Genomic DNA, 18,729 nt, shown 5'->3' with positions numbered 1-18,729 from the left:
ATATAAACAAACTGATCTTGGCTATTTTCTTCACATTTGAATTAATTCGCTGCTTGTTCATCAACAGTCTTGATATCATTACCTGGATTACCAAGTTTTCTTTTTTCATTTTCCATATATTTGTTATAGAAATCGATTCCATACAATTCTCCAAAAGTTCCAAAAATTTACATATTGGTTCCTCACTTGATCGCTTCCACGCCTGTTCCTGAAATAACGAACATGAAAAAAATAAAAATTGTAATGGAATCCTTCACAAAATTAGTTTCTAAAAATTATGACCATCTGGGATGGGTGACCACCTAGGAAGTCTTGGTTACTAGCTGCAAGCGTTGAAAGTGATGATTGGCGCTATGTGATTTATTTCACTAGATTCAATCCCACTTCTTCACCCCTGTGAGCATCCTACTAAGTGGAGTATTTAAAATCAATGAGAAATTAGTGAGTTATGGCTACCTCTCATGGAAATGATCATAGATGAATGAATTAATTAACCCAGTTAAATCCCAAAAAATAATATCTAATACAATGCACTACGAAAACTCCCCATACTTAATTACGACCCTATCAAATAATCAAAATAGAGCATCCTCTCATGATTACAAATATTCAAAATATTTCGTTGTTATGTCAATTTGGATGATAAATCGAAACCTTTTGTGTTAATGATCAAATGCGCTCATTTAGGAACACAATGCCAAATGTAACCCTAACGATTTTCTTTGGTGGTGAGTTAAGGCTAAATAGGTTGCATATTTTAGAGGAAAATTTGGAGGGTGATATGGCACTTGGCAAGGATCGAAGAAGTTGAAGTCTATGAAGCAGGGTGCAGAGAAAAATACATAATGAAACTGACTTGGGAGGAATAGTTGGCGTAATTCTTATATCTTACTTGGATTTTACTTAGTGGCACATGGCATATGGATGAGATGAATCAGTCACAGTGTTAACCATGAGGGCCTGAAGTGTTATCAGATCGAAAACGTGAAAGACTATGTGAATTTGGGCAGTTTATTATTTGGATAATTTTGACTTACATATATCTAAATGAAATGTGAAACAAACTAAATTACAGTGTTGTGAGTTCATTCTCATGCTACGTCGAAGTCTATGAAGCCGGGTGGAGGGAAAAATGCATAATGAAACTGACTTGGGAGGAATAGTTGGCATAAATCCCATATCTTACTTGGATTTTACTCAGTGGAACATGGTGTATGGATGAGAAGAGTCATTCGCAGTGTTAACCATGAGGGCCTGAAAATGTTATCAGATCGACAGCGTGAAAGACTATGTGAATTTGCGCGGTTTATTATTTGCCTAATTTTGGCTTACATATATCTAAATGAAATGTGAAACGAACTAAATTATAGTGTTGTGAGTACATTTTCATGCTAGCTGATAATGTTGGACTTAACTTTTGATAGTGCACACAATATCATATATTCACATCAAATAAGATTACATATAAATACATTTGGTGTTGTCTCAAAATAGGTAGACTATCTTGGACACACAATCACCTCGTTGAGAGAATATCTCAACCACCCACCAATCTAGGAACTTCTAGATATAACAACCCTAAAGAATAGGAACAAACTTCTCTAGATAGAAAGTCACAACTGAGACAAGTAGGAATTACATATTCCAACACACCCCCTTAATGAGTACTTGTCTTGATATCAATATGCAAAGTTTAGTTCTAGTCAAACATAACAAAAGAATATGTTGATGTCCATATAAAGGAACAACCATCCACTGGAATGCATGGGTGCCAGCCGGTGAAACCGCCCGTCTTGTAGGATGTTCTTCGCATACATGGTTCTGTCAACCATTATAACTGCTTACATGTACCTGAACCTGTAAATAAATTTGTCTATTGTTGGAATGGATAGTTCCAACACACACACAAATGTGTGACAATAGTTGGCCAAACTAAATGCCATTACCTGATACCATCATCATCAGTTTTATCGGATTACCTGTAACCATGCTCTGGGTTTTATCGGATCACCCTCAACCATGCCTTATGCTCAACTCGAGATACACTGAGACTTGTGAGAAAACAAATTTCTCCTGTGAGTAAGGTATGTCACTCCCGACCACCTAGACTCCGAAAATGTGAGCATTGAGGCTCTTATTTTTCCACTTGGGCACTGTAGCCATGAAGGCTCTGTAGCCACTAGGGCTCTAATGTAGCCAATAAGGCTCTGTAGGTAAATCAGGCTTACATTTCACACTCCAACTCTTGGAGTTACCAGGTACATACATTTTAAAGACTGCTACAAAACATCCTAAACTTGCTTACAATTAATATGTGTGACTCACAATACATCATGCTAATGAGTCTATTCCACAAACTCACACTAACTCCCACAAAATTTCACTTAGTTGTCCATCATCATTTAATTTCCATTGTCTTTGTTGCACAAAAAACAATAATTGTTGCACTTCAACCTTATTTCCACCACTGGATATCTTTTCATCCTCTTTCTTTTTCTGGTTTAATTGTTGTCTTGAATTCACCTACCCGATTTGTTAGAGTAGCTAATTCTAACAAAACCACTCCATTCAGTTAGCTAGGCTCAATGCTTCTAATTCCAAAACATTTATAAATACCACATTTTACTTTTGGAATTTTCTAAGCATGAAATCATAATCATTTTAATAATATGACATTTCTACATTGAGTTGATCAGGCTCAACGTATTTACCATCCCAAACTCGAATTTTGTGAGGTTGACCTAATCTTTCAAGATACTCGCCTTTATTTCTTGCAGCAGTTGTAGCCTGCTTCTCGTTTGGAGGATGGTTAAATCGACAACTCATGCCAAAGCCACATAGCCTCTTCAACTCCAGCAATCTCTGTTCTTGGCCTCCCATGTTGCTTCCAGCTATCATGATAGATCACCAAAAGGAATCCACTCGACGTTGACCACTCGACATGCAGGTCGCGAAGGCAGAATTCCTAACACTATCACATCTTAACATGGTTTTGTCAATAATGCCAAACATCACTCGCTGTAACAACATCAAGTTGTTCAACAGCCATAAATTTGGCACTCAACAATCTGCTCACGCCATCACTGATATGGCGATCTAGAAATGTCCAGGTGTTCGTAAATTCTAGTGAGTAATTTGTTAGCATGTAAAGTTTTGTGGATGCATAAATTCCTCCTAGAAGAGTATGCTTGGCATACCAGTCCAGATCTGTTGATCGATCACCAGCAGCATGCCCAATTTCATCCATCAAAATAGCCCTTTTCGTAAAGCTAGTTGGAAGATTGAGTGGAATTTCCTGAATGCTAAATGCTTGAGGCTGTTACGAAACCAGCTCAAAAAAAAGATAGAAAAGATAGCTCAACGCCTTAAAATTCAGCCTCTTCGAGGGGGAAACCTCCTTTACATTACATAAATGAACAATTCTTATATGATACAAATTAAAAGACCTCCTTTCTATATATAGGAGTCTAAAGGGTCATAACATAATCAGAGCCAACATAACAATAATAATGTAAGGGCACAATAATAACAATAGTGGGCTTCTCTGGGGCACAATAGTAACAATATGGGCACTACATGGGTACATCAATATAATAAGTGGGTTGTAATAATAACAATAAGGGGTTACACTAGTAGTATAGGGGCCTAACATGCGCCTCTCCTTCAAAAGCGTTGTCCTCAACACTTGAGTAGTTCTTGATGCTTCTGAGTAGTTCTTGATGTTTTTGTATAAAATTCTTGTCCTCCCATGTGGAATCTTTAGCGGGTAAATTCTTCCACTTGATGAGATACTCTGAAATTGATCAATTTCGTAGCTGTCGAGTTCTTGTTTCTGTGACTGCTCCAGCTTCCAATATGATTTTTCCTTCCTCTTCAATTTCTGGCAATATTGTTTGAATTGGGATCTTTTGCAACTTTTGAATAAGTGGCCATACTTCTTTGTCATTCTTCCATTCATCCCTTGCTTTGTTTATCCAATCTGGTTGGATAATAGAAATAACACAAAACAATGCTTCCACATCCTCATCCTTGAAAAGTCTTCCCATTTGGTAAGGTCGCCATTTTTTAAGCGCATGTAGTATTGCCAACATTTCCTTCTCATAAATAGCTTGCTTGAGATGTAGTAGTAAAAATACCCAATCACCTACATAAAAAAAAATTTCACTACGATGGTTATCTACCTGTTGTTTTGTTTGATTTTGCACCGAAGTGGCGTTATCCTTTAAAACTTGGAGAACTTGTTGTTGATGCTCGATGTGATCTTTCACTGCTTGAACCTTTTTCTTCTTGATATGCCCTTATATCTCTAGAGTTTGAGGAGTGGTAATTTCTTCCAATCCCTTACAAGATATGGTCGGATTCATTTCTTGATGCTCGATGTGATCTTTCACTTTTTGAACATTTTTCTTCTTGATATGTCCTTCTATCTTGATAGTTTGAGGAGTGGTAATTTTGACCAATGAATTACAAGACATGGTTGGATTCATTTCTTCTTTCTCGATGTGATCTTTCACTTCTTGCACCTTTTTCTTCTTGATATGTCCTTCTATCTTGCGAGTTTGAGGAGTGGTAATTCTTGCCAATGCTTTACAAGATATGGTATGATTCATTTCTTCTTTCTCTAGGGTGGGGTCCTGGCGTATATCTTCTTCTTTTGATGTTTCTTTATCCTTTTCTTCCTCCTCTTCATATTCTATGTAAAATAATTTCTTCTTAGCACACTTATGACCTTTAGTGCATTTGCTATCACAATTGTAACAAAGCCCTTTTTCTCTTTTTTCTTCCAATTGTTGTGGTGTAACCCTTGTAGGTTGTGGAAAGCTAGGAGAAACAACACTTCCATCTTTATAGTTGTGAGGGGTATGCTTCCTGGTTTCCATCATTTTTCTTTCCACTATGTCACAAAGCCCTTTTACTCTTTCCAATTGCTGTGGTTTTGCTCTAAAGAAGGTGTTGCTCTTTGTATCCTCATAATGTGCTATCATTTCCTCCATGAAAATTGACCACGTAACAAGTTGTTTACGAGAACAAAGCCCTTCATACCATAAAAATTGATCCGGTCCTAAATATGAAGATGCAATACATACCTTTTGTAATAGTGGTACATCATGTAGATCAAAATATTGCTCCATCTGAAGTATCCAATTTACCGGATCCTTGCCATCAAACTTCCTCATCTTGCTTTTTCTTGATTTTAGGAGCTTGATCTTGAAACGAATGTAACTTTGTACTTTCGGATCTTTAAGTTATGAAATTGCGACCTATAGTAGCCCTCCGTGTCCTCTTTCCAATGCCACCAATATGATCCAAATTGGATTCTCCAAGAAAGTGTTATGTACAATCTCCCAAGATGACCTGATTATAGACCTTTCCAGAAGAGCGAACTTGTATGAAGTGCCACATGTCACTGTTTCAACCTCTGGCTCTGAAAAATATCTACAAGAAACTGCAGTCTGTCCTCTTTTTGTACCTTCTTACGAAATTTCAATCCGATGCTCAGAGAGAAAGTTATGATGATTTTCCCCAGGTCACCTGTTTGGAATGTAATTCAGGAGTCTGCAAAAGACCAACTTCCTCAAATCATATCTCCGCAAATATAGCGCGAAAAACTCTGAAATTCTGACCCGAGCTTCAGCGCGATGTCTTCTCAAATGGTTTTTTTTTTAGCTTCTGAAACGTCGCAGAAAAAAATTATAGCGAAAATGCTACGATGACTTGTTTGGAGCAGCGAAACCCTAGAATCCAAAGCTCTGATACCAAATGTTATTAATCCAGCTCAAGAAAAAGATAGAAAAGATAGATCAACGTCTTAAAATTCAGCCTCTTCGGGGGGTGTTATAAAATTTTTTGTGCCTTACAGCATGAAGCATGAAATTTCCATAATCTAATGGATCCAAAGTCCCTAAACATGTTGTTCCTACCCCTAGGGGAACAAGGTCAGCAAACCACAGCACTGAACAAAAGTTCTCCACCTGAAAACACTCAAAAACAAGGCAATTCTAGATCATGTCAACTGCTCCACTCAGCATCTGCGCTGAATGTCAACTGCTCCACTGTCTACCTGCGTTGAATGTCAACTGCTCCACTGTCTACCTGCGTTGAATGTCAACTGCAAAGAAGGCTACCTGCGCTGGGCGAGTTAGGACATGTGGCACAGTCATTCCTCAAGGTATCAATGCCCAGCATGCTTCCAAAATGACACTTGGATCAGGGAATTCGAGTGGTGATGAGTAAGAGGTTCTAGATCTCCAAGTGGAAGCAAGAACCTCCAAGTGGACTCAAGAACTGAAGAAGAACTGAAGTGGGAGAGGACACTAGTCAACTTCATACCAGCCTCAAGCTGACTCATCCTTTCTCCAAAACTTCTATATATAGATCTCTCTCATGAGGTCTAGGGAGGTGGGAATCTTGTGAATGTAAAGAATTGTTGTTGGTTTGAGTTTAGAACTATTGGGTGATTTACTTTGAAGGAAGTGAAGAGGAGATTTCTTTCTGCTGGGAAGGTGATGCTGGATTGGGCCTCTTATGGTTGTATCACTTCCTGAACCTTACTTCTTCCATTAATAAAGCATTTGAGGTTCTTCTATATGCATGTGTCTCAATGGTGTATTGTTATACTTGTATATTTGATTTATTCTAATCCTTGAATCAATTATGAATGTATGCTTCTTGTAGTTTCCCTCTCTTGCCATTTTGCAGGATCTTGGTGTAGCTGGGCCAGTGAAAGAGCAAGGAGTTGGGGGCAAGCAGCAAGGAGAGAAGATTGGATCAACCATTAGCGAAAGACATCGGTTAGTGGATCTCTTTCTCCCCTCTTTTACATCTCATAAAGAAGTAATCTCAGATAGCTTTGCTTTGATTGTTGCTAAGGAACTATCACCCTTAGAGTGGGATAGGGTCATTCCGTATTGGATACTTTTCCCAACAACAAGGGGGCAACCTCCTTTACATTACATAAATGAACAATTCTTGGATGATACAAATGAAAAGACCTCCTTTCTATCTATAGGAGTCTAAGGGGTCAGAATATAATCAGAGCCGACATAACAATAATAATGTAAGGGCACAATAATAACAATAATGGGCTTCTATGGGGCACAATAGTAACAATATGGGCACTACATGGGTACATCAATATAATAAGTGGGTTGTAATAATAACAATAAGGGGTTACACTAGTAGTATAGGGGCCTAACAGAGACCATCCATATCTCATCATTTGTAACAGAAACGAGAGCGTCTAGATTCTCATTCGGTAACTGGTACTTGAACGAAACCTCGAGTCCCTTTACACCCTCGATCTTATCAGCTATAGTGCTCTTGCGACACTCTTCGAAGTTAGGCCGAGCAAGAGGAGGTTCAACGAATTCATTATTTTTGAGAGCTTTCTCAACTCGAACCCTCAACTCTTACATAACCATTTTTCTCTAATTCCTTCAAGTCAGACACACAGTTACTCTCCTCCTTGAATGAAGAACGCAACTCTTTCCTCAGCAACCGATGCCCCTGCTCAACACTAAACCACTGAATTGCCAAGTCGAATGCCCATAACTTCCAAGTGACCTTGACCTGCTTTCAGATCATAGCAGCCACACAACCGTTGCAACTCTCAGTACATATATAGATGGAAAAACAAAAAATTAAAACCAATACAAATATACTCTGTTATGTCCCAGTACTCCCATGAGGGAGGTCAGGCCCAGGCCCATACGGGCTTTGATACCAACTTAAATTTTGATAGTGCACACAATATCATATATTCAGATCAAATAAGATTTCATATAAATACATTTAGTGTTGTCGTTGAGAGAATATCTCAACTACACACCAATCTAGGAACTTCTATATATAACAACCCTAAAAAATAGGAATAGACTCCTCTAGATAGAAAGTCGCAAGTGAGATAAGTAAGAATTACATATTCCAACAGTTGGTGTTAAGAGATGGACCATCAAATGACTCATAAATATATTAGCTCACGACCTGTTAGTCAAAAAACTCATCCACAAATAATAACTTGGTGAGTAACACTGAGTATTGACGCCTTAAAGTTTAGTGTCGCTAAAAAAACTATTTAAATCATAATTCATAATATAGAATATGAAATTAGCCCAACTATATTAACAAATGTAGTTGGTATAAATGTCAACAACATTAATAAATATAGTTAATATAAATTCTAAATATCAACTTAATATATGTTACATTATAAACTTAATATTATAAACTAGAATATCAATATTATAAATCTTAATATCAAGCACAATATTATTAAGAAACTAAAATGATTTGGTCGTGCGCCGTGGTTGGTGGCCACTGCAATTCACCGCCGCTTCATTTCAATCCGCTTCGAGTTCACCTTCCCATATTCCTTGAGCGCTCCACATTGTTAGTAACCGTGCTTCGAGTTCACCTTCCCATATTCCATAATGAGAGAACAATTTATCCCTTTTATTTAAAATGGAACACTCGACCACTCAAATTGTTTGCATTTATTAAATTTTCATTTATAATTTTTTTGGCTTTCCATATGGGTTTTAATTAAATTAATATACTTTTAATTTTTCGTTCCGATTCGGCTTCCAATAGCTGCGTCTTGGCCTTCTTGGCTTTCTAACTGTCTTTGCGTCTAAAGTTTCACATGAGCACGAACCATTTTAAGAAACTACAATAGTCACAGTCATAATAACGATTGTGAATACCTAGCACTATAGCTTGTTCTCTACTTGATTACAAGTTTTGTACAAATAAAAAGGACTGTACAGTGTAAAAACAATTTTTATAATTATATGAAAACATAAATTGATTTAATTAGTAAAATATTGTTATAATTTAAAAATTATATATCAATTTTTTGGGATTCAACTGCGTTAAGTAAGTCATTCAAACGTATGACCATTTCCATGAGAGGTAGTCGTAACTGACTAATTTCTCATGATTTTTGAATAGTTCACTTAGCACTCATTGCATGGGTGAAGAAGTGGGATTGAAACTAGTGAAATGTGGAGAACGAATCACATAGCATCAATCATCACTTCCGGGGCTTGCACCCGGTAACCAGGACTTCCTAGGAGGTCACCCATCGCAGAACTCTTCTGGCTCAAGCGCGCTTAACTGTGGAGTTTTTCCCCACAATCAAGCCCACTTAGCTTGCTACCCCATTTGCAAAACCTTAGCAAGTATTGTGCCTCATGAACCATTCAAGTAGAGATCCCTTGACTCTATTTGAATTTAAGTATGGGGGATTTACGCAGTGCATTATATATCATTTTTTTGGGATTCAACTGCGTTAAGTAAGTCATTCAAACGTATGACCATTTCCATGAGAGGTAGTTGTAACTGACTAATTTCTCATGATTTTTGAATAGTTCACTTAGCACACATTGCATCGGGTGATGCTCACAGGGGTGAAGAAGTGGGATTGAAACTAGTGAAATGTGGAGAACGAATCACATAGCATCAATCATCACTTCCGGGGCTTGCACCCTGTAACCAGGACTTCCCAGGAGGTCACCCATCCCAGAACTCCTCTGGCTCAAGCGCGCTTAACTGTGGAGTTTTTCCCCACAATCAAGCCCACTTAGCTTGCTACCCCATTTGCAAAACCTTAGCAAGTATTGTGCCTCATGAACCATTCAAGTAGAGATCCCTTGACTCTTTTTGAATTTAAGTATGGGGGATTTACGCAGTGCATTATATATCATTTTTTTGGGATTCAACTGCGTTAAGTAAGTCATTCAAACGTATGACCATTTCCATGAGAGGTAGTCGTAACTGACTAATTTCTCATGATTTTTGAATAGTTCACTTAGCACTCATTGCATCGGGTGATGCTCACAGGGGTGAAGAAGTGGGATTGAAACTAGTGAAATGTGGAGAACGAATCACATAGCATCAATCATCACTTCCGGGGCTTGCACCCGGTAACCAGGACTTCCCAAGAGGTCACCCATCCCAGAACTCCTCTGGCTCAAGCGCGCTTAACTGTCGAGTTTTTCCCCACAATCAAGCCCACTTAGCTTGCTACCCCATTTGCAAAACCTTAGCAAGTATTGTGCCTCATGAACCATTCAAGTAGAGATCCCTTGACTCTTTTTGAATTTAAGTATGGGGGATTTACGCAGTGCATTATATATCATTTTTTTTGGGATTCAACTACGTGAAGTAAGTCATTCAAACGTATGACCATTTCCATGAGAGGTAGTCGTAACTGACTAATTTCTCATGATTTTTGAATAGTTCACTTAGCACTCATTGCATCGGGTGATGCTCACAGGGGTGAAGAAGTGGGATTGAAACTAGTGAAATGTGGAGAACGAATCACATAGCATCAATCATCACTTCCGGGGCTTGCACCCGGTAACCAGGACTTCCCAGGAGGTCACCCATCCCAGAACTCCTCTGGCTCAAGCGCGCTTAACTGTGGAGTTTTTCCCCACAATCAAGCCCACTTAGCTTGCTACCCCATTTGCAAAACCTTAGCAAGTATTGTGCCTCATGAACCATTCAAGTAGAGATCCCTTGACTCTTTTTGAATTTAAGTATGGGGGATTTACGCAGTGCATTATATATCATTTTTTTGGGATTCAACTGCATTAAGTAAGTCATTCAAACGTATGACCATTTCCATGAGAGGTAGTCGTAACTGACTAATTTCTCATGATTTTTGAATAGTTCACTTAGCACTCATTGCATCGGGTGATGCTCACAGGGGTGAAGAAGTGGGATTGAAACTAGTGAAATGTGGAGAACGAATCACATAGCATCAATCATCACTTCCGGGGCTTGCACCCGGTAACCAGGACTTCCCAGGAGGTCACCCATCCCAAAACTGCTCTGGCTCAAGCGCGCTTAACTGTGGAGTTTTTCCCCACAATCAAGCCCACTTAGCTTGCTACCCCATTTGCAAAACCTTAGCAAGTATTGTGCCTCATGAACCATTCAAGTAGAGATCCCTTGACTCTTTTTGAATTTAAGTATGGGGGATTTACGCAGTGCATTATATATCATTTTTTTTGGGATTCAACTGCGTGAAGTAAGTCATTCAAACGTATGACCATTTCCATGAGAGGTAGTCGTAACTGACTAATTTCTCATGATTTTTGAATAGTTCACTTAGCACTCATTGCATGGGTGAAGAAGTGGGATTGAAACTAGTGAAATGTGGAGAACGAATCACATAGCATCAATCATCACTTCCGGGGCTTGCACCCGGTAACCAGGACTTCCCAGGAGGTCACCCATCCCAGAACTCCTCTGGCTCAAGCGCGCTTAACTGTGGAGTTTTTCCCACAATCAAGCCCACTTAGCTTGCTACCCCATTTGCAAAAACTTAGCAAGTATTGTGCCTCATGAACCATTCAAGTAGAGATCCCTTGACTCTTTTTGAATTTAAGTATGGGGGATTTACGCAGTGCATTATATATCATTTTTTTGGGATTCAACTGCGTTAAGTAAGTCATTCAAACGTACGACCATTTCCATGAGAGGTAGTCGTAACTGACTAATTTCTCATGATTTTTGAATAGTTCACTTAGCACTCATTGCATCGGGTGATGCTCACAGGGGTGAAGAAGTGGGATTGAAACTAGTGAAATGTGGAGAACGAATCACATAGCATCAATCATCACTTCCGGGGCTTGCACCCGGTAACCAGGACTTCCCAGGAGGTCACCCATCCCAGAACTCCTCTGGCTCAAGCGCGCTTAACTGTCGAGTTTTTCCCCACAATCAAGCCCACTTAGCTTGCTACCCCATTTGCAAAACCTTAGCAAGTATTGTGCCTCATGAACCATTCAAGTAGAGATCCCTTGACTCTTTTTGAATTTAAGTATGGGGGATTTACGCAGTGCATTGTATATCATTTTTTTGGGATTCAACTGCGTTAAGTAAGTCATTCAAACGTATGACCATTTCCATGAGAGGTAGTCGTAACTGACTAATTTCTCATGATTTTTGAATAGTTCACTTAGCACTCATTGCATCGGGTGATGCTCACAGGGGTGAAGAAGTGGGATTGAAACTAGTGAAATGTGGAGAATGAATCACATAGCATCAATCATCACTTCCGGGGCTTGCACCCGGTAACCAGGACTTCCCAGGAGGTCACCCATTCCAAAACTCCTCTGGCTCAAGCGCGCTTAACTGTGGAGTTTTTCCCCACAATCAAGCCCACTTAGCTTGCTACCCCATTTGCAAAACCTTAGCAAGTATTGTGCCTCATGAACCATTCAAGTAGAGATCCCTTGACTCTTTTTGAATTTAAGTATGGGGGATTTATGCAGTGCATTATATATCATTTTTTTGGGATTCAACTGCGTTAAGTAAGTAGGTAGTCGTAACTGACTAATTTCTCATGATTTTTGAATAGTTCACTTAGCACTCATTGCATCGGGTGATGCTCACAGGGGTGAAGAAGTGGGATTGAAACTAGTGAAATGTGGAGAACGAATCACATAGCATCAATCATCACTTCCGGGGCTTGCACCCGGTAACCAGGACTTCCCAGGAGGTCACCCATCCCAGAACTCCTCTGGCTCAAGCGCGCTTAACTGTGGAGTTTTTCCCCACAATCAAGCCCACTTAGCTTGCTACCCCATTTGCAAAACCTTAGCAAGTATTGTGCCTCATGAACCATTCAAGTAGAGATCCCTTGACTCTTTTTGAATTTAAGTATGGGGGATTTACGCAGTGCATTATATATCATTTTTTTGGGATTCAACTGCGTTAAGTAAGTCATTCAAACGTATGACCATTTCCATGAGAGGTAGTCGTAACTGACTAATTTCTCATGATTTTTGAATAGTTCACTTAGCACTCATTGCATCGGGTGATGCTCACAGGGGTGAAGAAGTGGGATTGAAACTAGTGAAATGTGGAGAACGAATCACATAGCATCAATCATCACTTCCGGGGCTTGCACCCGGTAACCAGGACTTCCCAGGAGGTCACCCATCCCAAAACTGCTCTGGCTCAAGCGCGCTTAACTGTGGAGTTTTTCCCCACAATCAAGCCCACTTAGCTTGCTACCCCATTTGCAAAACCTTAGCAAGTATTGTGCCTCATGAACCATTCAAGTAGAGATCCCTTGACTCTTTTTGAATTTAAGTATGGGGGATTTACGCAGTGCATTATATATCATTTTTTTTGGGATTCAACTGCGTGAAGTAAGTCATTCAAACGTATGACCATTTCCATGAGAGGTAGTCGTAACTGACTAATTTCTCATGATTTTTGAATAGTTCACTTAGCACTCATTGCATGGGTGAAGAAGTGGGATTGAAACTAGTGAAATGTGGAGAACGAATCACATAGCATCAATCATCACTTCCGGGGCTTGCACCCGGTAACCAGGACTTCCCAGGAGGTCACCCATCCCAGAACTCCTCTGGCTCAAGCGCGCTTAACTGTGGAGTTTTTCCCACAATCAAGCCCACTTAGCTTGCTACCCCATTTGCAAAAACTTAGCAAGTATTGTGCCTCATGAACCATTCAAGTAGAGATCCCTTGACTCTTTTTGAATTTAAGTATGGGGGATTTACGCAGTGCATTATATATCATTTTTTTGGGATTCAACTTCGTTAAGTAAGTCATTCAAACGTATGACCATTTCCATGAGAGGTAGTCGTAACTGACTAATTTCTCATGATTTTTGAATAGTTCACTTAGCACTCATTGCATCGGGTGATGCTCACAGGGTGAAGAAGTGGGATTGAAACTAGTGAAATGTGGAGAACGAATCACATAGCATCAATCATCACTTCCGGGGCTTGCACCCGGTAACCAGGACTTCCCAGGAGGTCACCCATCCCAGAACTCCTCTGGCTCAAGCGCGCTTAACTGTCGAGTTTTTCCCCACAATCAAGCCCACTTAGCTTGCTACCCCATTTGCAAAACCTTAGCAAGTATTGTGCCTCATGAACCATTCAAGTAGAGATCCCTTGACTCTTTTTGAATTTAAGTATGGGGGATTTACGCAGTGCATTGTATATCATTTTTTTGGGATTCAACTGCGTTAAGTAAGTCATTCAAACGTATGACCATTTCCATGAGAGGTAGTCGTAACTGACTAATTTCTCATGATTTTTGAATAGTTCACTTAGCACTCATTGCATCGGGTGATGCTCACAGGGGTGAAGAAGTGGGATTGAAACTAGTGAAATGTGGAGAATGAATCACATAGCATCAATCATCACTTCCGGGGCTTGCACCCGGTAACCAGGACTTCCCAGGAGATCACCCATTCCAAAACTCCTCTGGCTCAAGCGCGCTTAACTGTGGAGTTTTTCCCCACAATCAAGCCCACTTAGCTTGCTACCCCATTTGCAAAACCTTAGCAAGTATTGTGCCTCATGAACCATTCAAGTAGAGATCCCTTGACTCTTTTTGAATTTAAGTATGGGGGATTTATGCAGTGCATTATATATCATTTTTTTGGGATTCAACTGCGTTAAGTAAGTAGGTAGTCGTAACTGACTAATTTCTCATGATTTTTGAATAGTTCACTTAGCACTCATTGCATCGGGTGATGCTCACAGGGGTGAAGAAGTGGGATTGAAACTAGTGAAATGTGGAGAACGAATCACATAGCATCAATCATCACTTCCGGGGCTTGCACCCGGTAACCAGGACTTCCCAGGAGGTCACCCATCCCAGAACTCCTCTGGCTCAAGCGCGCTTAACTGTGGAGTTTTTCCCCACAATCAAGCCCACTTAGCTTGCTACCCCATTTGCAAAACCTTAGCAAGTATTGTGCCTCATGAACCATTCAAGTAGAGATCCCTTGACTCTTTTTGAATTTAAGTATGGGGGATTTACGCAGTGCATTATATATCATTTTTTTGGGATTCAACTGCGTTAAGTAAGTCATTCAAACGTATGACCATTTCCATGAGAGGTAGTCGTAACTGACTAATTTCTCATGATTTTTGAATAGTTCACTTAGCACTCATTGCATCGGGTGATGCTCACAGGGGTGAAGAAGTGGGATTGAAACTAGTGAAATGTGGAGAACGAATCACATAGCATCAATCATCACTTCCGGGGCTTGCACCCGGTAACCAGGACTTCCCAGGAGGTCACCCATCCCAGAACTCCTCTCGCTCAAGCGCGCTTAACTGTGGAGTTTTTCCCCACAATCAAGCCCACTTAGCTTGCTACCCCATTTGCAAAACCTTATAATTTTATTTTAAATTATTATTAATTATGAAAATATATATATAAATTAAACATATATAAAAATGGTCATAAATTTTTTAATTGCGCAAGTTATTTTGAAAAATTGCATCTGCTTTTAAACTTTGTTGATGGTTAAACTTGGTGGTGTTTCTCTTGACACCATTTGGCTTTTAAGACAACACCACGTCTAAGCAAGCCTTTCGTAGACTGTTGGGATTTAAATTGAAAATATTTTAAAATGGAATGGAGTCTCCATGAAATTGTGATTAGGGTAAATTGCAAACCATGGCAAGCTAATGTTATTTCAATTTCAAAAGCAAACATAATCTTCTTGTTTTACAAGTTGCCTTCACTTTCGTCTTCAATCTTGTGGAATTTTATTTTGTTCCTTTTGAAAGTTTGTTGATGGTTAAACTCAATGTCTTGGGTAGAATGTTGGGATTTCAATGCCAAAGGAAAGCGATATTCCTTTAACATTATCTTTCAATTTTGTTTTATTTTAAATAAATTTAATTTTAATTTATTATAATTGAAAAGTTGTTTGATAAATAATCCAATAAAATAGTAGTTTGAAAAGTGGTTTAATAAATAATGCAATAAATTTGTGATGGAAAAATAGTTTTATAAATAATTGAAAAGTTGTTTGATAAATAATGTAATAATTTGGTTTAAAAAAATTGTTAATATTTTATATTATTAAATTATTTTATTTAGTATTTTTTTAGGGTTGGTAGGACTATAACTTCATCATGTCTAATTTTTCATCTAGATTGAGAATAGCACAAGGTTTGAACCCAAGACTTCTAGTACGGTGAGACTTGGTTTCCACAACCATTGTCAATTAAACTACCCCAAATGGACATTTTATTTAGTATTTTAAAAGTGGTTAATATTTTAAAATATAATGATAAATAAATAACTAAAATTATTTACCATGGGTTAGTGTTTTATATTTTTTATAATAAAGTGTAGTGAGAACATAATTTTAAAATGATAGTTTACCATTATAAAGTAATTGTTTAAATTAGTTTTAATTGATTTTAAACTATATATATTTTTAAAAAGTTGTAACATTTTCCAATATAGTTATGAAATAAGGGAACAATTTTTTGAGATGAGTGAAAATTTTGAGATATAAAAATCCATTCTACATTTTAACACAATCAAATAAGAGAGGAAAAAATTGAGTGAAAATTTACAATTCTAAAATAATTGTCTACTTTATTATTAACCTGTTTTAATTGTTATTATAATTGAATTTACTTATAAAAACATCACATTATTTTACAATTAACATAATTTATTATCTTTAACAATTGTATAATTGATCTGAAATTGATCGAAGACAAACAATATGGTATTACAAACTCATGTGCATGGATGTGTCTATGTTACTTTATGCAACGTATCGATAAGATTGCGAAATACACAGACACTGAAGCAGTGAGAGAAAACACAACAGGAAAAACATATAAACACAACAAGTTTAATAAGGAGTTCACCCAATACTCTTCGGCTACGTCTCCCGGTCCAACCTTTAGTGGTGGCCTCTCTATTATGTTTTCAAAGCAGAGTTTTTACAACGGTGAGTTCAATTTGAGTCCCACTCAACAGATAGAAATCAACAAGACTGTACTTGGATTCCCCAAGTCTTTGGAGTACACAGACTCTCTTTACTGATTCTTGACCTCATATGGGTCACAATGGTATGAGTCCAATCTAAGACTCAATACATGACAAGAATTTACAAAGGAGTTCGCTTGAACCTCTCAAGCCTTCTTTGGAGTACACAGACTCTCTGACTCTCTCTGTCTTTGTCTCGATGCTGCCTTTCCTCCTGCAGGTCAGCTCGGCTTCTTCTCTCTATTCTCTGCTCTCAGCTTTCCTTTTATAACTTACTTTTCTCTCTCTTTATCAGTTTGCGGGTTTAAAGCCAATCTACCAATATGCCTCACAGGGAGGTGGCCACTTGTTTCATAACGAACCGAGTGTCAGTTCTCTTGGACGTTTTGAAAACAACCTTTTATTCCGTTAACTCCGAGAATGCCCGCGAAACTCATCCTTCTGCCAATGCATCGTCCACGTCAGACTTCAAATCTTATACAACTCTGTCTGTTTACCTCATCAGGTCCAGTCATCCATCGAAACACATTTCCACTATCGATCTGGAGCCTCCAGATCCTATGGTCTCCATCCATATCAAGCGGGTAAGTAACATGATGTTTACATGTCCGATGTGAGCAATTTTCTCTTCCTTTCGCCGGACGCGTGGCACCCATTATGTGTCATCGGGCAGGACTCGTTTCAAACCGCTTACTGCTCGAAACCATTCCAATATTCCACCAGTTTTTATGGGCCCCGCTTCTGACGGAATCGACGCGATATCCGTTGCATTTAATGGTTTTTCGGGTCCAGGCGCTCGGGGCTTTTCATTCTTTGAGGGGTTTGTCCTGCGATATGCGATTAGCGACTTGAAATGACCTCTCGTTTTGCTAATTTGTGACAACTCTCATTACCATGGGCCGACGGTCTGTGCGCTTGATCGAGGGTCCTCGTTGCTTCACATTGATCACAAATTGTAACTGTTACAAGGATATCTCTGAGAAGCTCTATCTTTATAAGACCTTGAAACTTTGGCATGAGTTTAATAGAGTTTGTGAAAACTTAGAGACAGTTGTAGGATCCAATTCGGATCACGACCTTCCCACTGAAAAAGCTTTTAGACCACCAAAAGTTGGGTTTTAAGCATCAATCAAGTGAGGGTACAAATTCCCGACTTTCCCAATTTCTATCCATTTCACACTACTTGGTTTTGAACCTTTGAGTCCAATCCTTAGGTACTCAACATCCCCTCTGCATGTAGTTCTCACCTTCCTGTCCAAAACTATATCTTCCTGCAATTCATTGAGATATTCAGGTAACAGATCATCAATAGAAGGCAACTGACTCTGCTCTTCGGGATCTTCAATCAATGAAGGTTCAAATAGTCTCAAGCTTTCTGCATTAACTGCCGAATAGATGTGCATGTAAGATGGAAAATCAAGGCGAAAAGCATTCTCACCAATTTTCTCAAGTATCTTGAAAGGTCCATACCTTATTGGCTTCAAATTATTACCTTCATCTTGCATTATGTCTTTGCTGATATATAGCTAGACTTGATCACCAACTTGGAAGCTATGCTCAATTCGATGCTTGTCATGCCTTGCCTTGTACTTGGCTTGGCTCTTTTCCAGCTGTTCTTGTACTTCTTGGTGAATCTCTTGGATTTATTCAATGAACTTGGGTGCCATGTCCACATCACTGTGTCCATCAACCGCTATGTCTTTACCAAAGACAAAATCTAAGGGAGACCTTGGTGTGAAACAAAAATAGGTCTTAAAGGAGATCTCTACGTAGAAGAATGTTTAGCATGGTTGTAAGCATGATGTACATAACATAAATGTTCATCCCAAAGCTTGGGATGCTTGTTGCAATAGCCTCTAAGCAACTGGATCACTATCATGTTGACCACTTCTATTTGACCATATGTTTGTGGATGAATGGTTGTGCTCT

This window comes from Pinus tabuliformis, chromosome J (assembly GCF_031772625.1).
Source record: "Pinus tabuliformis cultivar Carrire ecotype Pingquan chromosome J, CPIR1, whole genome shotgun sequence".
NCBI classification, from domain to species: domain Eukaryota; kingdom Viridiplantae; phylum Streptophyta; class Pinopsida; order Pinales; family Pinaceae; genus Pinus; species Pinus tabuliformis.
The sequence above is the reverse complement of the archived record's forward strand: the minus strand, read 5'-3'. Positions refer to the sequence as shown.